Source organism: Buteo buteo, chromosome 5 (assembly GCF_964188355.1).
Source record: "Buteo buteo chromosome 5, bButBut1.hap1.1, whole genome shotgun sequence".
In the NCBI taxonomy this organism is placed as follows: Eukaryota; Metazoa; Chordata; class Aves; order Accipitriformes; family Accipitridae; genus Buteo; species Buteo buteo.
The window spans coordinates 47,200,603-47,213,903 of NC_134175.1; the positions used below are offsets into that span (position 1 = coordinate 47,200,603).

General features: G+C 44.2%; 1 protein-coding gene across 1 annotated transcript in view; it reads left to right on the plus strand.

The window, feature by feature from the left end:
• Positions 1 to 1,008: 1,008 nt before the first annotated feature.
• The window catches only part of THSD7B (thrombospondin type 1 domain containing 7B), a 334,900-nt gene continuing 322,607 nt past the window's right edge, over positions 1,009 to 13,301 (plus strand). Inside the window, exon 1 of the mRNA XM_075028934.1 lies at positions 1,009 to 1,046. The gene's annotated coding sequence lies outside the window, so the exon portion shown is untranslated. The remainder of the gene's footprint in view (positions 1,047 to 13,301) is intronic.

Genomic DNA, 13,301 nt, shown 5'->3' on the forward strand with positions numbered 1-13,301 from the left:
AGTCACCTGGTATTTGCTGAGTTGGATATATGCATTAATTTTTCCTGAATAACACCTGAACTTACTGACTGAGTAAAAAAAAAAAGCATTGGTTGCGCTGAATAATGCCTATTTGAATTTTTAAACAGTGCAGATAAACTAAACTGAGATCATTCACTTCATGTATTTAAAAAGTGATGGATTCAGTATCCACCCTGGCTCCTCTCCCTGCAATCAATAAATATTGCCTCCTTGATAGAGGACTTCAGCCAGTTTGGTGATCTCTTGCACTAATTAAATTCCTGAAGATATGACTTAGATGACTTTGAAAGTCAATGGGACTAACGTTCCTCCTCAGGCGAAGCTTGTAGAGAGTGTTATTAGTGATTACCGGGGGTCGTTACGGGAGCCCTGGAAGCGTCCGCAACGCCGCACGGCGAACAGGATTAGAAGACCGGTGAAAAACACAGAACCGGCCATTTGGTGCGGGCTGAATTCACACTTGAAACTGAAATTAAAAAATGACGGGCTCCTTCTGTAGAGCTGCTGCGTATCTAACAAGGCATGTGGAAAACTCGGTCTCTCTTTCTCTGAAGAGGCTAAGAAATAGCTTTCCGCCGGTCCTGGCCCCTCCACGCGGTCGGTGTCTCCCTCCCTACGGCTGCCGGGCCTGGCCAAGCGGCCCAGGAGACACCGGCCGGAAAGTGGCCGGCGCGACCCTTCCCGGGGCGAGGGCGCAGGCCGAGCCGAGACCCTCGGCCCCGGGGGCGGACACCGACACCCCCCCGGGTCCGACCGAGCCCTCCGCCTCCGCCTCCCCCCGCCGGGCCCGCCGCACCGCCGCCCTGCTCGCCGTCCCGCGTCCCGTCCCGTCCCGGGTCGCGGTCAGCGCCGCCCGCCCCGCGTCCGCCCGGCAGAGGGCGTCAGAGGGCGCCGGTTCCTCCGCCGGAGCGGAGCGGAGACCTGGCGGCGGCGGCGTCGGGATGGGCGGCCGCCGAGCCTCCTCCATCTTCGCTCCGCCCGCGGCAGCGCGCCGCCGCGCCCCTCCGCGCTGCGGGGCCGAGCGGGTGAGTGAGGGGAGGGAGGAAGGAGGGGAATTACGCGCTCCTCCCGCGGGAGCGGCCGGCGCCGCCCCGCCTGCCCGCCCGCCCGCCCGGGCTCGCCCGCGGCGCCGGCTCCGCAGAGCTGCCCGCCTCCCGCAGCGGACCGCGCCGGGCTCCATGTGGCGACCCGGGCTGTGAGGAGGTGCGGCCGGCCCGGCGCCGGGGGAGCGGGTGGGTCCGCCCGGGCGTGGTGGTGGTGGTGGTGGGGGCGGTGGTATTGGGGGGGACCTGCCGGGTCGCGCCGCGCCGCGCTGGAGAAGTTGCTGCGGGTTTTGGGACGGCTCCGGCTGAAATGCCCGGGCTGGCTGGCTCGCTCCCGGGGCTGGGCTCCCCGGCTCCTCCAGACCGCCCCGGGGCGGGGAGGGACGGTGTGGGAGCACCGTCAGCCTGCGTGAAACAGGTGAAGTTTTTTAACAGGTATCGGCCACTTCGGGCAGCGCGCCGCCGCCGCCTCACCGCCCGCTCGGGCTCGGCGCGGTAGCGGCCGCCAAGTGCGGTCCGCTGGGGAGCTCTTGGAAGTAGCCGGGGTTCTGCTGGCGGAGCTGTCTCTTCTGGGGTTTGTGCTCTTCGTCACGCGGGATGGCTTGATAAAACCTTACTTTTTCACTCACCCGCCCCCCGTCACAGCGCTGAAATTGTGTTGGAGTTGTCGCTTTCCCTCCATTCGTCCCGCAGTCGGTGATTTTAAAGAAGGCACTCTAATACGCGGCTTCCTTAACCGATCGTTACTCCGAAGGTTTAGTGTGAATTTGTCACGCATGTTGCTTTATTTGTTTTGTGAATCGTTATTCATTCAAGGTCAAGCCGTAGAGAGTTTGGACTTTATTCGTGTGAAGATATGAATGAGGGCTAGCTGTAGTCGTGTGCCTTCCCTCCTCCTCTCTCCCTCTCTCCCACTCGTGTGCCTGCCTGAGCGTTTCTGGAGAAGGCTTTTAAAAGAATAGATGAGGGTCGTAAAAGTACTTGCTGACCGCTGCCTCCAGCTCTTTTGCATAATTGAAATATATCGTTTAACTCCTCTAACGAAAACAAAAAAATCAGCTTAAAGAATTGATTTCCTGAGAAGGTAATTTTTGACAGAAGCCGTGCGGGGGAGGTCTTCATTGTGTGCGCGGGTGAGTGGGATAACGTACCTGTTAGAACTCGGTATCGCTGAAAGTACGTGAGACAGGGCATGGTGACTGAGGGAGCTGCTGTTTCTTGTGCCTTGTGTCACGCAGGTGCCTCGCGGGGCTGTTCAACTTGAATCGTAAAATCTTCAAACTTTAAGGAAACTGATTAAAAAAAGTGGTGAACTCTAGGTTCTGGAAAGATTTCAGTGGAGTTTAAGTAATGTCATGTCAAAGATGAAAGCGATGGTATTAAAGTAACATGCTTGAGCACAGGGATACTTCTCAAAGAAGATGATGACAGGTACGGATACGTTGGGGCGTGTGATGTGTGTGCGACGCTGTGCGTTGGCTTGGCTGGTTTGTGGGGACGTGGTCAGCTCAAAATGCATAACATCACGTCTTTGCGGGAGTAGGCTCTTGGTGTTAAGTGCTAAATTTTCTGAAGGATGGAAGCGGAGAGATACTCTGCCTGCCTGCACGTTACACATTCGTCCAGTGGGTTTTAGAGCATTGTGGAAGTTACTGCTTTAACTGATGGCAAACATCAACAAGAGGAGCACGATCCTGCTGTAAGTCATGAGAGTTTTGCGCCTTTCTTTGGTGGGACTGGGTAAAGTTTCATTGTTGATTATTACAAAAAGTATTTAGACACTGTTCTCAGCACAGCCTTTTCTGCAAAATCAGGGAAGAGCAGGAGGTTGTACATTCTGCTTTTTTTATCTTGGTTCTGTGAGGGAAAGCTGTGTCTGCTCATCTTCATACGTGAAAACAAAATTTTTCAGATCGCAGCTTTTAAAAGCATTTTCTGAAGAATCAGAAATAAACACCACTCATTAGTAAGCTTCTCTTCTTCTTTGCCATGATGGTGTTTCAGAGATCCCATTTCACTCTGGTAATGGAAGACCAGAAGAGCTGTTGAGCTCCATCTGTATGCATTAGGGTAGGTGGTTGATTTGTACCCTGGGGCCGGATTATCTGCTATTTCATTACTTCTGGATCAGTAATGACATTCAGGAAAACTGTATTTGTAGTGACTGCTTTCTAGGGATGTCTCTTCACTAGAAAGCCTTACCGATAAGGATCGACTGACGCGTGTTTGCTGACATGCTGCTCTGGTAGGAGACGCTCGTGCTGCTGCTTTTAGCTGCCTTTGATGGCACAAAAGTTCTGGGTTTTGCGAGTAAGAAGCGGGGATTCCCACAGGTCTCCTTGCACTTCAATGTAATTTTTTTTTTTTTTTCCCCTAACCAGTATTCAGTCTCTTAATGTCTTGCCCTCAGACAGGTGAGCAGAGCTCTCGTGCCTGTTTTAGACACTTGCACCTTCTGTATTTGGGCACAGCAGCAACTATCCCAGTGGCTGGTAGTAGAGGAGAGCACGTGAGGAGCCTGAGCTGGAGTGGGTGAAACATGCCAGATGCTGCAGGCACCCTGTGCCAAGCTCGCTGCTGAGTAACAGCGCAAAGGTAGCGATGCGAGAGTGGTTTTGGGGAGTGGAAAAACCAGGTGGTGGTTGCACTTTGGAAGCTTTTGATTCCCGTTCCTGTTGGTGGGTGGGCAGAGGGGGTCGTGGTGAAGATGTGCTGTGATGCGAATGGTCCTATCCAGGTGTCCAAGGCAACTCAGCTCATCTGGCTGTGCAGGCTGTAAGCAAAGAGTGGGATAAGAAAATACAAAAAATACCCCAAGTTGACAGTGCTGCACCGACAACATGAATACCTGTGTCTGTTCTGCTTCCCTGCCCTGCAATGCTGCTTGCGCCCCCGTACCTTAACTGAAAGGGATTACGAAAGCTGAGCAGCAGGGATGCTTTTGCAGATTAAAGAGGTGATAGAAATGCCTCCAGGCTCTTGTTCAGGGAGGTAAGTTCTCCATTCTCGTTAGAGGTATACGCTGTGCTTTAATGGTGTGTGCAGTGCCGGGGCTCGATGCTATCGATGGGGTGGATGGGGGGAAAGCGGAAACCTGTCTGCTGGAGTCGCCTGATGCAAAGGCGGTTCTGGGAGCTTCTTGGGGCACTTTGTAGGTGAGGGAAGCGGTCCTGCTGGACTGCCTTGAAGCATATTCAAAAAGTACATGTCTAGGTTGTTGATCGTTAGGAACTTCTTTGAATCTCAGGGGTTTATGTTTCAGTATGGTGAGACAAAAGCATTGTTTTCACAAAACATAGCTGCTTTGTTGTTTTGTTAACACACCAGAAAATGGAAATTTGTCTTGTCTTGGCCACAGTTCACAGGCTCCTGTGTTACCAGTGTGGCTGAGGAAAGGGCGTGCTGCTGGGACTGCCTGGGGGTGAGAGCTCGTGTGGTTTGCCTGTAAATCAGAGAAGTTAAGAAGCTATGGATGGGCTGTCTTGCCTCATTATAATCGAGTTTCATGATAAGATGGAATCAGACTTCCTGGCCAAAAATCTCTGTGCCGTCATGGCGTGTTGCTCCGTGTGTTCTGTGTCCTCCTGCGCCGTGAGGTTTTGCCCACATGTCACTCCAGCTCTTTGCCAGAGCTTTGAAATCTTAATTTATTACTGACATAGCATTCCAGGTATTGGTAAAGCTGCCTTTTCTGTTGTTTGCCCCAAGATGATGTAAAGTAAATGGTAGGGCGTGCTGTGAAATGCAGGTGTGACTGCCAGGCGAGGCCGGGATGGTGCCGACAGATGCTGAAACCCGTAGTGCTCCTTCTGGAAGCCGTGCATCCCACCACATCCAAAGCTGCTTCCAGGGTGGTGATGAAGTGGTAGGGGATACAGGTGAAGCACCACTGGCAAAAAAAAAAAAAAATTAAAAAATCCCAGGGATTTGTGCCAGAGGATAAAAGAGTTGTGCGGGTCATTTAAAACCAGAAACTCTGCAAGGAAGGCAGGTTTCTCTGCTCGCTCTGTGCGTCTGCAGAGGTCCAGCCTCTGAGTCAGAGACGAACCATCCTGCCTTACTTCTGCGTCTAAGCAGAAGTGCTCATTGTCTGCAGTCTTGCTTTGAACACGAGAACCAAAAAATACTGTGCTTTGGACTAGCAAGCTTACCATAAACATGCTGGTAATGCTATTTCTGCTTTGAATACCTCCTTACTGAGTCATCTTTAGGCATTCCGTTGTACTTCTGCTGTATCTAGTTTAAACAATTGAGTATTAAGGACATGCTGCATCATTTTTGTTGGGAATGCTTTTAGTTGCGCTTCCTTTCCTAATGGATTTTTATTTGTTAAGCTTTTATTCTGACTGAAACAAAATCTGCTAATTTTTTTGGACAAGCTTTTTGGTTGCTTCTCTCTCTTTTTTATTGAGTCTCATCTAGCTAATGCTCATATTTTTCGTCTGGAAATAAGCTAGCTACTTTGAAAAGGGGTGGGTTGGTTTTTTTTTCCCACCTGCACTCACATAGCAGGCAGCTATTTTGAGAAAGTGTATGAAATGAGTGAGGAAAGAGAAATTCAAGGACCACTGAGAAAGCAAAGTAAAAACTGTATTAGTGATGTAGTAAATCCTACCCGCCTAAGCTGTCTTTTTATCTGGTAGGCTGTGCCTCCCTGTTGCCTGCCTGTTAAAGCACTGTCCCCTTTGCTTGGCGTTAGAAACCGGCCTTCTGTGGGGCTGCTGAGTGGAGCCAGAATGTGTGTGTGTGATGTATGGTATCCACGTGTATGCTGGGCAGGCGGTAGCGGAGATGGAATAACATGCAAGATAATCTGCTGTCCGATACCCACAGTGGCTTCGATGTCCCCTGGTAATGCCGACTGCCTGTTGATAAAGGCAGAGCGTGTAAACCGAGTTGCAGTGCAGTAAAGTATGAAAAGTATTTCAGCTGAGGTGATGTGACCTGAATGGGTAGTATGAACGAGGAGGGAGGGAAAAGAAATGGTTTTATAAATGAAATGAATGTTTAAAACTACTTAAAAACTATTAAAAAGTGGAGAAACAGTCACCCTCCTGACTCAGTTGCTGAAATAGAAAATGTGTTTCTGCAGAAAAGGGATATTCTGATAGTGAATAGTGGGTATTTTTGAAAGGTTGGAGATAGTCTAAATTAATGTGGCAAACTTCTGGTCCCAGCCTTGCTCAGAGTAAGGGGGGACTCCTTGTCTGTCCGCAGCTTGTGAAGAACGGACAGAAAGATATTACGTGCCATTTGGCTCTTTCAGACTGGTGTAGCCTTCCAAAAGAAAGATCAAATGAAACAATCTCTTCAGTTGTTAGGTATAATTATGGCCGTTTCTGATCCATCTCCCACAATGGCTTGTAATTCATATTGGCTTTGTTTCAGCACATGGTGAGAGCAGCATGAGTTTCTGTCTGCTGTGTTTTGAACAGGAGATTGTGGAGAATGTAACTTGCCATAGCAGATTGTGGGATATATAAGTATATATAAATATATACATAAAAAAATTATAATTTTTTTGGTATGTGTATGACAGGACAGTGGTATTCAGTCTTCAGATAGATGTTTTTATCTTTGCTTAGGCACCTAATCTCACTGAATTGCTGGGTTTTCATTGCAAAATAGATGTCAGCAGACAGTAGAGAGCAGAGCGGTGAGGCTGAGGGTACTGCAGTATGGGGGTAATGACTCCTGGGCATTAAGGTATGCCTTCTGAGATATTTAGAAAACTGTAGGCTGCAAATATTTAAGATTCTGTAATTAATTTCAGATATCTGTGGTAAACACAATATACAGCTTTAGTAAAGGCAAAAGCAGTGGACTGTGATTGCAACTATCTCAGGCAATGATGTACAGTTCATGTAGCATCAGGTTTTAGTATGTGGTATTCATTCATGAAAGAAAACTTAGGTGCTGGGAGGCTTGACAGATATGGCAAACTTTGTTTTACAAAACCATCCCAACAGAAACACACAATAGAATTTCTTCTTGTGTTTCTTTTTTTTGTGTGTGTGTCTTGTTTTGCTATTTAAAAACTCATCTGTGCTCCATCTCGTGAAATGTTTTGAAACAGTCAGGAAAATAACCTGTCCTGTGTAGGAATATGCATTGAATTAAATTACAGTTAATAAAACAGAGAATACGCCCACAGCAAAAAATGTGATGGATGGAAGAGCAACCTGAAGATGTAGCACAATAAAGGTAAGTGCAATTCAGCCTTTAATGAATGGGATTAAAACTCGTGTTTATGAGTGAGGGAGGCTTTCCACTGGGATGGAGTCTGTTCTGTGGCTGCCTTTTTGTCTCTAGTGGGTTGAAAGAGAGCTCTCTTCCAGAGCCTTTCTGAAGCTCAGCACAGGTGATTTGTATTCTCCTGGAGAGTAATTTGTCAGGAGATGAACAGCAATACGCTCTGTGTTTGCTGGAATAGCAAAGACAAGTCCAGTTAAAGACTTATTTTTTGGGGTAGAGTAATTTTTAAACTTTCCATCAAAAAAAAGTCATAAATACCTCTGCTTGGCCTAGATTTTTTTCATCTCAAGTACTTCAGTGGCAAGTTCAGGTGCTGCATAAAACTGAGCGGCGCAGAGCTTCCAGTTAGGGAGGACACAATTTGGTCCATGGAGAGCGTATTGCTAGTGCAAGGTCACTGTTTTGGAAGACGTAAAGTGATTTGGGAACTCGCTGAATTTGTCTAAACATTGCCGGATTTCATTGTAGTATTTTTAAGTAAAACTTTGATTCAAAATGGAAACTGAGACAAAGTAAGCAAAAGGTTACATTTCCCCAAAACAAAGCGGTCATTTTTCTGGAATAAAACTTGGCTGCCTCTAAATGAAAGCTTTAATGTTGCTTTCTAGCAGAAGCAAAAAGAAAATAAGCATTCAGTTCTAGTTCAGTTGTTTTTTCTTTTGGGAAGGGAGGTGTGTGTGTGGGGGGTGTGTGTGTTGTTTTTTTTTTTTTTTAAAATATTTTTTTCCATATAACAGAGAAGCCCATTAATCTCCAGGTCCAGCTCTGAGAGGATTGAGGATTGCTGTCTTCCTGTTACTTCTGCTTTGGTGTTGAGCTGGGAAGGATTCTCTTTTCTTCTCCAGTATCAGGTCTAAATTAGGTATTAAAGACATACATTTGGTAGAGTAGCTCTCAAGTTATTTTCTGAGGCTTTTGTTAACCCTTCTCAGTTCTAGATGATGCTCTGGTTCATTTTTTGTATCTCTGGAGCTTGAGGCTGGAATTTGGTAAGGGAGGATTTCTTCGCAGAGGTTGCTGCAGTACCTTATTATTTTGTCTTGTTTTGCTAAACTCCGGGACATGTGAAATGAGTCCGAGATGTTTGGTCAGTGTACTGAAATGATCAAGATAAACGTGACTGGGACAATGGGTTGCACTGAAGCTAAGCTGGTGGAACACCAAGCAAATATAGAGAAGCTTTACAAGTTGACAGGGAGTGGTGAGGTAAATGTGTGGTTTATAGGAAGGAAACCAGTAGAATGTGTTTAAAATGATAGAAAATTGTTTGTACTAGGAAGTTTGCAAAGATGATGCAAATTTGGTATTGGGACCAGGGAAAAGGGATGTGCGAGTGACAACCAGGAGATGGTAGGAATTTGGAATGGGGATGCGATATGATGGGGAGGAGTTTTGGTGAGTGCAAATGAGAAAGAGGAGAGGCAAACAAGCAAGCTGGTGTCAAGAAACGGATTTGGACTGCAAATGTGTTCAGAAAGCAAATGGATTGAAGCCTCTGAATGACAAGGAGGGAAGAAAAGACGTGAAAAAGAGACATGATGCAGCTTCGATTTCAGTGAGCTGCAACAAAAAGTGGATGTTTTGTGTCACTCTGACTGTGATGGAAATAGGAACTACAAAGGAGAGGAGAAACTTTAATGAACAAACAAGATGGAGACAGAAATGATGGAGGCATGTCAAGATTTGTTTTTTCTCTTAAAATATAAAAAACCCTACTCCCACCCTTCCAAAAGCCAATCCCCTGCTCCCCACCCCTCCCCCCCCCCCCCATTTAATAGATTTAGGCACATCAATGGTAATATATCATGTCAAATTCATTTGATATATTTGCTTATATCATGTCTAATTTTGGCAGGAAGTATAACACTAATTACATTTACTGTCAAGTTGATTGCCTCTTCCCTGCACGGCGCTAGCTGAGCCTGGCTCACTCTCTGTTTAAATAGGTGTAACTTTTTCCCTGGCTTTTTGGAAGAGTCTCGGTTGTGGAATACCCTTTCTCTCAGTCTAGAGAAATATTAGCTTGTCAGTCTTCTAGATGAGCTGTAATGACTTTCTTATCAGGAAAGGTTTAATGCAGAAAGGTATTGATGGGCTAGAATTACCAGATTTGTTTGTTGTTGTTTTTTTTTTTTTTTTTTTTTGAGCTATTGGGAGGGGTAGGATATATTTGAGTTTTTTTTTGGGTGTGTGTGTGCAAGGTGTTTGGCACCTTTGTAAAAGACAGCATACATTAATTACACTTTGAAAAGAAAATGCAAGATGCCTTTGTGGGCAGTTCTGAAGATGACATTTCTGAAGATGACATGCTTTCTTGGTTTTCTAGGTATCAGCCTCTGTGTCTGGCAGTTTAAAAATACAAATTAGATGAAGACAACACATAATAAGTATATTACTTTGATTCTGGGATGCTCCTTAAACATATTTCTGAAAGAGGCAACAGGGAAGCTGGGTAAATAATTTTGTGGAGAAGAAAGGGGGTCAGGAAGGCTGAATGGGGAGTGGTGTTAGCAGGAATAGAGAAAATGGAACTTAGTACTGTGGCATCACTGAAAATAATCATAGCAATAGTCAACCTTCTGCAGAGGATGATGAGGGGGAATGCAGTATGGGATGCAAAACTTTATGCAGCTGTAAAGGCATTTTCAAAGCAATTTGCCAAAATACCTCTGGAAGGCAGAACATCTAAACTGAAGTGATTTGGAAGTGCAGGCAGAATTTGGGAAGCATCTGATCCTGCAGAGGAGCACATTTGGAAGTGAAAACTTTGGGAATTACTTTTCCAAAATTGACTCCAATTTGAGGTTAGGATTAATGCATGTCTGCCTTCAGGAAGACACAAATAGTTACTATTTTCTGCTAAACTTGAAAAGAAAAATCTGAATAACACTACTGGGACTGAGAGCTAAAGGTCAGAAACTTTGAATAGCAGCATTAATTGCTCCCTTTAAAGGATATAAAGGATCAGTCTTTAAGGGCTTGCCTAAGGATGAGAGCAATATTAATGCCAGGAAGTGATGACACAGCAAGACTCAAAAAGGGGAGAGGCAGGTTTTGTCCTTGTTACTCCGAAGTAAGATCAACATACTAGTACCTTGCGTGTTGACTAAATGTCTGAAGTATTGCAGCATTACTTCAGTCGTGTGCTGTGTTTAATACTTTCTATTCCATTGTGTAGGATCAAGCATCAAGAAATAGTAACAGCAGGATTAGTAGTTGCAGTGCACACTGGATGGCCTTGGGCCATCCAGCGGAGAGAACTTTTTAAAAACTTTTGAAACTCTTGTTAAGTCTCTGCTAGATTGTTATCACAGCCTTTCAGTAAATGATGCCACACTTGATTTTCCATCTTTGCCATCTTCAGGTTTGCATCTTTGTGTTTGCAAGTTATGCTCTGTTCTCTTAGGTGATGTTTTAATGTTGCTGACTCCTATTAAAAAGGTATGGTGGCTTAGAATACGTGAATTATCCTATGCATGCTCCTCCTACATTGCTGAGCTCTTATCATTAGTTCGGGCTATATTGCAAAATGCAAATATTGAGGGAATCAGTGATATATGATAGAATGTGCCACTGAAATGGATTATGGTTTTTCATCTTGGCAATGATTTTTAAGAAACTTGGATTTCCACAGCTGCCTATAAGGTTCTGTATAATGATAATGAAGTTATTTCTGCTTTTCTTCTCTCACTAGCATATTCAGAAGATTACTTGTGTGCTTATTCGTGCAAGCAAGGGTTTTGGAAATCAGAAGTTTCCCAGTGTTGCAGAAACAAATGAAAAGCTTTGTTGTGTCTACAGTTATGTTTGCAAAAGAATCCTCATTGTAAAGGCACTTGATGCTAAAAATTTTTTGGGGATTTTCTCTCTCCTGAGATGCTTTTGGTACTCTTTGCCTCCCTTGCTCTGTCCTTTAGAAAAAAAATCCTCTTTCCTCTAGGGAATGAGGAGAGTTGTGGGGGAATTATCATAATTTGCAAGCAAGAATGTTTTTTAAATATTTAAATTGGTTTAACTTCATAGCGACAGGTGGCAGATTTTTTTCTCCCCTTGATTTCAGATATGTTTGTTGATGATCTGTGGAAAATGACTTAGATTTGGCTTTTTCAGTTAAAAAGAAAAAAAAGTACTTGCTTGCTGACTGCTTTTTAGGTTAAGTTACTAGGAGCTAGCCTTTGCTGGGATAGTTTTTGGAGTTTGTAAGGAAATCCTGTTTGACTATGTAATGATGTGTTTGGATTAAGTTTCCTCCCTATTGCACATTCTACAGGAAAATGTATTTTCTGTTATTCTGGTAGATAGCTGTATAGGATAGATTTTGTTTGCTTTTGAAACAGCGGAAGTCTCCTAGGCAATTCTATTAAATTCCTGTAATTCAAGGGAGGGGAGCGCACCTCCTTCCCTTTCCCTGCCCAACCAGCTCCTCCTCAGGCTGGGCTCAGGTGAAACATATGTGAAGCTGATAGATATAGCGAGGAAACTTTTGATGTTGATAATCTTGGATGGTGTGTGGTAAGTAAAACATGAGGTTGCATACAAAAGAAGGTTACAAACTTGTTTCCAGAGAAAAATACTTCAAACTGTAGCAATATACCCTTAGACTATGTAAGTGATCTTGATTTTTGCAGTTTTTATCTCTTAGTAGTGTGAGTTCTGTAAGGATGGTGTGGGCTTGCTTATTGGATCAAATAAGAATGATGAAGGGAAACACTTAAGGTTGAACTCAACTTTAAATGCTTGAGGTATTTCATTGTAGTAAGCATATTTAAAAAATTTTAGCTGATGTTTGGCTGAGTCAAGACTTATGTGCTCAGGATGGACAGTGAAGATCCCATTAGGCAGGTGTTCAAGATTTGGTGTTCTCACTGTAGATTGAATTTTTGTACTAACAATATCTGCAATTACACATTATAGAAAATATTTGCATTTTCTGTAGATTCAAATCCCCCAAAATAAATAGTTGCAGGTTGAAATACTGGCAGCCTGGCAGTGTATTTAAGCTTGCTCTGTAGATTACTATTACATTTGTTTGCTATCTGGGGATACTGCTAGCAGAGCTGAAAAAGCTCTGAGCTGATTGTTATCAAGCTTTTAAAAGGAGTAGTAAAGTATCAGTGTCAAATTCTGTCTGAAAACTGAATATCTCTTTTTTTATGTGAACTTACCTAAAACTTGTAAAAATAATACAGTAACCAGTGTCTGACCTTATAATTAAAACTTCACTACTTTTTTAGGTGTTAGTTTTGTCAAGATACTTTTGCAGTGTAATGCTCTTGGTGGCAGAGCTTTTTGTATTCTCCTCGACGGATAAATGATTAATGGTCTCAACACAGCCTTCTGGATCACCTTGTAAGAGGTCTCCTTCATCAATCTGGCAAGGGGATTGTATGGCAGTTTGCACCCTAATTACAGTCCCCAGCTGGGGATGTGCTGCTTAACAGATTACTTGTAGCAGAAGTACAGTCGGCGCAGATATAGATGACCATGGAGTTGTTTGACGCTCGGGTGCAAAAATTAGATTTCCTTTCTAGAAAAAAAATCCACTTCATATAAACAGTGCAACAGATAAAAATGTTTAGCTGGAATTAACTCTGTAACTTAAAGGTTTAATAATAACAGCAGTTCTGTGTTTCCCTGTTTTCATCTTTTCCCTTCCCTTCTCTTGCAGTCTGATAGACGAGGGCAGTATTGCAAGCCAGAAATTTTATTACCAATAGAAACATTAAGGTATTCCACAGGGCAAAACAAAAGTGATTCAAAAGGTGCTTTTACAGATAATAAGTTTTAGCATTGAACAGTTTACCCAGAAGACAACAGATTATTTCTAGTGGTCTGTCATTATTGTTGGCCTTTTTTTCTGGCTCATTTGTGGTGTAATGCTGCTACTCAATTAAGATGTATTTTGGTAAAAACTATGAATGACAACTGCCCCACTTCCACCCAGCATATTGCTAAGCATATACGTATGTGCCTATTGCTCAG